Source organism: Panthera tigris, chromosome B4 (genome assembly GCF_018350195.1).
Source record: "Panthera tigris isolate Pti1 chromosome B4, P.tigris_Pti1_mat1.1, whole genome shotgun sequence".
In the NCBI taxonomy this organism is placed as follows: domain Eukaryota; kingdom Metazoa; phylum Chordata; class Mammalia; order Carnivora; family Felidae; genus Panthera; species Panthera tigris.
In genome coordinates, this window is record NC_056666.1 from 21,055,209 (window position 1) to 21,062,474 (window position 7,266).

At 38.2% G+C, this 7,266-nt stretch overlaps 1 pseudogene; it reads left to right on the top strand.

The window, feature by feature from the left end:
* Positions 1-4,016: 4,016 nt before the first annotated feature.
* Positions 4,017-4,114, top strand: LOC122240647 (annotated as a pseudogene).
* Positions 4,115-7,266: the final 3,152 nt, after the last annotated feature.

Consider the following 7,266-nt stretch of genomic DNA (forward strand, 5'->3'; position numbering starts at 1 on the left):
AGGAACTCCTGTTGAATAGAAATGGCAAGGGGCAACCTCTCGCAGGGGAAAATAATTCAGTTTTAAATTATTAAGCATGGTGCTAGCTTTACATTTTTGGTGGATCTATCAGATTGAGAATATTTCCTTCTATTTCTAGTTTGTTGAGAGTCGGTTTGATTTTTTAATCATAGATGGGTGTTGAAATCTGTCAAATGTTTTCTGCATCTGTTGAGCTGGTTGATCATAGAGCTTCTCCTTTTTTTGTCTGTGATGATGAATCACACTTATTGATTTTTTGCATATTGAATCAATCTTACATTCCTGGGATAAATCCCACTTGGTCCTGGTATGTTCCTTTTTTAATATTTAACTGAATCTGACTTACTAAAATCTTGATGATTTTGTGTCTGCGTTCACAAAGAGTGCTAGTCTGTAGTTTTCTATCCTTTTGGTTTCTTTTTTAGTGTTGGTGTTAGGGTAATACTAGCTTCATAAAATAAATCGCAAAGTTCTCTCCTCGCCACTTTTTTGTGTAGGATTGGTTTTATTCCTTCCTTAAGTATTTGGTAGAATTTATTACTAAAGACATCTGGAACAAATGGTGTTTTTTTTTGTAGGAAGTTTCATAACAACAATTTCAATTTCTTTAATATAAATTGAGACACTTTAAGTATTTCTTCTCGCGTGAGCTTTCGTTGATCTGATTTTCAGGGAATTTTCCCCCTTTATCTAATTTGATGAGTTTATTAGCTTGAAGTAATGCATAAATTACCATATTATCTTTTTAGTATATGTAGAATTGTTTGTTCCTGATATTGGAGATTGTGTCCTTTATATCCTTGTTCAGTGTGAGGCAGAGCTTTCTCAGTTGTATTTTCAATGAGTCAAGCTTTTGGTTTCATTAGTTTTCCCTATTTTTGCCCACTTATTATTTTATTGATTTCTGGTTATTTCATTCCTTCCACTTTGGTTTAAGGTGCTCTTCTTTTTCTAGTTTCTTAAGGTGGAAGCTTAAGAGATTTTATACTTATTTATTTATTTATATATTTTTTAGATATTTGATTTTAACCTTTTTCTTTCCAACATAAGCATTGAAAGTAATACATTTCCTTGAGAGCACTGCGTTAGGTCCATCCCACTTTTCGAGATGCTGCTTTTGTTTTCGTTTAGTTAAAAATATCTTCTGATTTTAGTTGTGATTTCTTTAAAAAATTTTTTAGTGTTTATTTATTTTGAGAGAGGGTGCACGCGCGTGCACATGCGTGTGCACACAAGTGGGGGAAGGGCAGAGAGAGGGAGAGAGAATCCCAAGCAGGCTCCACGCTGTCAGCACGGAAACTGACACGGGGCTGGATCTCACAAACCGTGAGATCATGACCTGAGCCCATATCAAGAGTTGGGCACTTAACTGAGCCACTCAGGAACCCCTCCTGAGTGATTTCTTTTTTTGACCTAAGCGTTAGGTAGAAGTATGTTGTTTAATTTGCAAACATCCGAGTGTTTGCGGATATCTTTCTATTATTGATTTCTAGTTAATTCCATTGTGGTCAGAGAATATACTATGAATGATTTCAATCCTTTAAAATTTATTGAGACTTGTTCTATGGCCCCAAATATGGTCTAACTTGATAAATGGTCTATATACACTTGAAAATACTGTTTATTCTGCTGTTGTTAAGTGGAGTGTTTTATAAATGCCAATTAATTTAATTTGGTTGTTATGTTATTCAAGTCTTCTGTATTCTTACTGATTTTCTGCCCACATATTTTAACAATTATTGAGAGAGGAGTGTTGAAACCTACAATTATAATTTTGTCTATTTCTTTTTCTGTTTCTATCAGCTTTGGCCTCATGTATTTTGAAACTCTGTAGCACTGTTATGTTTTCTCGATGAATTGATCCTTTGTTACTATGGTCCCTTGAACTGAAACCTACTTTCTCTAATATTAATAGAGTCAATTCCCTTTCTTCTGCCTATGGCTGGCATGGCATTTATTTATCTCTCCTTTTACTCTTTTTTTTTTTTTTTTTGTACATTGTCTTGATATGTTTCATTGCCCTTTACTTTTTTTTTTTTAATTTTTTTTTTAACCTTTATTTATTTTTGAGACAGAGAAAGACAGAGCATGAACGGGGGAGGAACAGAGAGAGAGGGAGACACAGAATCCAAAGCAAGCTCCAGGCTCTGAGCCATCAGCCCAGAGCCCGACGCGGGGCTCGAACTCACGGACTGCGAGATCGTGACCTGAGCTGAAGTCGGACGCTTAACCAACTGAGCCACCCAGGCGCCCCTGCCCTTTACTTTTTAACCTGCCCATGTTTTTATATATAAAATTGGTTTCTTGTGGATAGTATACGATTGCTTGCAGATAGCATATCTTGCTTTTTTCTCATCCAGTCTGACAATTTCTATTTTTTAATGGAGTGGTTTTTAATTTTTGTTACCTTTTATTATTTTCAGAGTTTATTTATTTATTTTGAGACAGAGAGGACACGAGAAGGGGAGACGCAGAGAGAGAGGGAGAATTCCAAGCAGTCTTCATGCACGGTCAGCACAGAGCCTGATGCGGGGCCCGAACCCATGAAACCATGAGATCATGACCTGAGCCAAAACCAAGAGTCAGATGCCTAACCAACTGAGCCACCCAGAGGCCCTTAATGGAGTAGTTTTTTAATAAATTGAGTTATACTTGATATATAACAATGAATTAGTTATATATATATATATATATATACATATACATATATACATATGTGTATACATATATGTAAACACATATATACATATATGTCTACACATATATACATATATATGTCTACACATATATATACATATATATACACATATATACATATGTGTATATATATGTATATATATGTATATATGTATGTATATGTATGTATATATATGTATGTATATATGTATACATATATATGTATATATGTATATATACCATTTACATTCAGTGTAATTATTGATGTGATTGGGCTTAAATTTAGCATTTTAGTATTTGTTTTCCACTTATCCCAATATACTCTTTGCTCTATTTTTGTTTTTTCTTCATTTGTATTAACCTAATTTTTTCATGATTCCATTTCTCTCCACTACTGGCTTACTAGTTATATTTTCTTTGAAAGTTGTTTTTAGTGCTTGGTCTAGGACTTACAATATCTAACGAATCGTAACTAATCATAGTCTACCTTTATTTTTATTTTTTAAAAGATTATTTTATTTTATTTTATTTTATTATTTTAGAGAGAGAGAGAGAGAGTAAGCAGTGCAAGTGGAGGTGTGGGGCAAAGGGAAAAGGAGAGAGAGAATCCCAAGCAGGATCTGTGTTCAGCATGGAGCCCGATGCGGGGCTCGATCTCATGATCCCGGGACCATGACCTGAACCGAAGTCAAGAGTCGGACATTTAACTAACTGAGCCACCTCGGTGCCCATAAAAGATTTTATTTTTAAGTAATCTCTACACCCAACATGGGGCTCGAACTTACAACCCTGAGATCAGGAGTCACAGGTTCTGTTGACTGAGCCAGCCAAGAGCCCCCATAGTCTCCTTTTAAATAATCTTACAGCATTTCACGTGACATGTGAGAACAGTGCACTTAAACCCGTAGTTAAAACAGCACACTTCCATTTTCCTCCTCTTGTCTTTGGTGAAATTGTCGTCATACATCTTGCTTGTGCATATGTTATAAACCCCACACACTTTATCACGTTTGCTTTGGTCAAATATCTTTTAAAGAAATTAAGCAGGAGAAAAGAATGTTTTTGTTTTCTTCCCCATTTCTACTATCTCTGGTGTTCTTTATTCCTTTGCGTGGAATAAAATTTCCACCTGTTATCGTTTTTTTTCTGCCTGAAAAGTTCCCCTAAAATTCTTGCAGCATACAAGTGTCAATTTTGGTTTTGTTTTTGTTTGACTAGGAAAAGCATTCTTTCACCTTCATTTTTTTTCTTTTTCCTCCCTTGCACAGTATGCCTACAGTTTTAATGTTGGAACCTGTACATTTATAAATGCACGGAGTGCTCAGTTTGTCAGCATATAAACTTGGACAACACGGGGAAAATCGGCATGGCCCCTGCACAAGGATGACATGCAAATTGAGAAGCATTCCACCCTTTTGTACTGAACACAGGTCACTCGAAAATGGTTAACATGGGGGCCCCCGCGTGGCTCAGTCAGTTAAGCGCCAACTTTGGCTCAGGTCGTGATCTCATGGTTCATGAGTTCAAGCCCCACGTGGGGCTCTGGGCTGACAGCTCAGGGCCTGGAGAACTTCGGATTCTGTCTGTCTGTCTGTCTGTCTCTCTCTCTGCCCCACTCCCGCTCCCGCTCCGTCTCTCTCTGTCTCAAAAATAAACACTGAAAAAAACAGGCTAACAGAGTAAATTTTATGTTATGTAAGTTTTATCATAGGAAAAACAATGCATAAAAATGGGTCTAGGAGGGTGCCTGGCTGGTTCAGTCAGTTGAGCATGTGACTCATGATCCTGGGATTGTAAATTCAAGCTCCATGTTGGGGGTAGAGGTTACTTAACATCTTAAACAAGAAAAAGAAGTATGTCTAGAAATACACATACAAAACTTTTACCATTGGGCCACTCGTTGGAAGAGGGGTTGCGGGGGAGCAGGCAGAAGACAACTTCCAGATCGTTTCTTCAGATTTTTTTAAAATTTATTTTGAGAGGGTGTGGGTGAGCAAGGGGCAGAGAGCGAGGGGGAGAGAGAGAGTTTCCTTGAATTTTTAAACCTTTTTTTTGGAGGGGCACCTCAGTCAGTTGAGCATCTGACTCTTGATTTTGGCTCAGGCAATGATTTCAGGGGCATGGGATCGAGCCCCATGTCAGACCCTGTGCTGAGTGTGGAGTCTGCTTAAGGTTCTCCCTCTGCTCTCCCCGCTGTGCTTGCTGTCTCTCTCTAAAATAAAATGAAAGGGGCGCCTGGGTGGCTCAGTCCGTTAAGCGTCCGACTTTGGCTCAGGTCATGATCTCGCGGTCCACGAGTTCGAGCCCCGCTTCGGGCTCTGTGCTGACAGCTCGGAGCCTGGAGCCTGTTTCAGATTCTGTGTCTCCCTCTCTCTCTGACCCTCCCCCGTTCATGCTTTCTCTCTGTCTCAAAAATAAATAAATATTAAAAAAAAAATGAAATAAAAAAGAAGAAAAAAAACACTAAAAATTTTTAAAGCTTTTTATTTGCAAATTATTTCAAATATAGAAAAGTTGCATGAGTAAGAATATTACCAAGACTATCTCTGTACTGCTTACCGAGACTTACCTACTGTTATCATTTTATCTACCTACTGAATTCATCTCCTTCATATATGTGGGCGTGCACACACACACACACACACACACACACATATATGCAATCTGTGGGGAGATGATTTAAGTCAATGCAATCACATCCTGTTCCTCAACAAAATTTCCACCTGGGGGAGCCTGAGTGGTTTAGTCGCCCCTCTCCCCACCTCTCCCCTGCTCATGCATGCTCTCTCTCTCGTTCTTAAAAAAAAAGAAAAAAAAGTCCATCCATTGATTTCTGCTGAATGGGTCTTTCCTACGATGGTTGCAAAATGGTTCTTTTCCATGGTATAAAATGGTTATTTTCCAACTCTCAGTTGGTTAAGCATTTAACTCCATTCTCATTGATCATTTGACACTTAGTATTCTACTTTAAGCGGGAACCCACCAGCTATTTACATATTTATCACAGGTATAGACTCCCAAATACCTATTTTTTCAGTAATTTACAATTCACTATTGTATTTAATTATTTCGGTGCTCTAACTGTCCCAGGTTTGGCCGGTGGAGTCCCCAGGTGCTCCTGCAACCCTGTGATTTGTGATGTCCACCCCCTTCATCATGTTGAGTACTTCCTTAATCTCTGGCCTAAAAAGATTTTCCAGGCGTTTGTTGTATCTACCTGCCCCAGCCCTGAATTCAGCCATTTCTAGGAAGACCTTCGGTTCCTTCTGATGAGAGAAGGTATCAGACACCAAGATCTGGGTGGGAGGTATGCTCATTGTTCCCAGAGAATCTTTGCTTCTTGTACTTTTCAGCTGGGTGAACAAGAAAGTCAATGGATATTTATACATGTACATATACACGTACAAATATCCATGGACATTTTTGTATATACATAAGTACATATTCACGAGGACACATTTTTTGGAAATAATGAATTCATAATTTCAATTTCATTTATCCCTATGAGGTTTCTTCTTGCCTTCTTCTCTTCCATACTTATTTGCACGTGGCTTTTGGGTTTTTTTTCGGTGAGAACCTTGGATCCCCCAAACAATATATTTACTTATTTGCTCAATTGCATGATCTAAAATAATCTCAGAATTGCTTCCTCCTTGCCTCTATACAAAACAAACGTACTGAAAAGAGTACAGGATTTAACTGTAATGTCCTCCATGCCCTCTTATCCCACCACAAACCGAGGGTGTTACATATAGTCAAATACTGTGTTTGTACATTGCTCGGCTTGTCCTTCCTTTTTTTCTATTTTCCTTCTGTGTTGTTATACTATTCATTTGAAATCTAACCAGGCTGCTTTGTTTCAGTCTGCTCTCTCTTTTATATTGGGGCATTTCCATTACATTCCCCTTAGAGTTAACCAGCTTCATGGTTTTCTGGTTTATTCTTTCTGTGTTTCTTTTTGTAAAGGCAAATAGATAGAGATTTTCTTATTTTTCCTGCTACTATGGTTTTTTTTTTTTTTTCTTTTAAAACGCAGCTTTACTGGGGCACCTGGGTGTTTCAGTCTGTTAAGCATTCGATTTCTGCTCAGGTCATGATCTCACTGTTTATGAGTTTGGGCCCCGCATCCAGCTCTGTGCTGACCGCTCACAGCCTGGAGCCTGCTTCGGATTTTGTGTCTCCCTCTCTCTCAGCCCCTCCCCTGCTCACACTCTTCTCTCTCTCTCTCTCTCTCTCTCTCTTTCAAAAATAAATAAACATTAAAGAAATTTAAAAAATTAAAAATAAAAAGCAGGTTTATTGAGGCATAATTTACATGGTATAAAATTCACCCATTAAAAAAAAATTTTTTTGTTTAATTTTAGAGAGAAGGCACAGTGGGGGACAGGGGCAGAGGGAGAGAGAGAGAATCTCAAGCAGGCTCCACATTCAGTGTAGAGCCCAATGTGGGGCTCAATCCCACAGCCCTGGGATCATGACCTGAGCTGAAATCAGGAGTTGGATGTTCAACTAACTGAGCCACCAGGTGACCCTAAAAATCACCCATTTTAAGTGGCATCTAGATAAGTG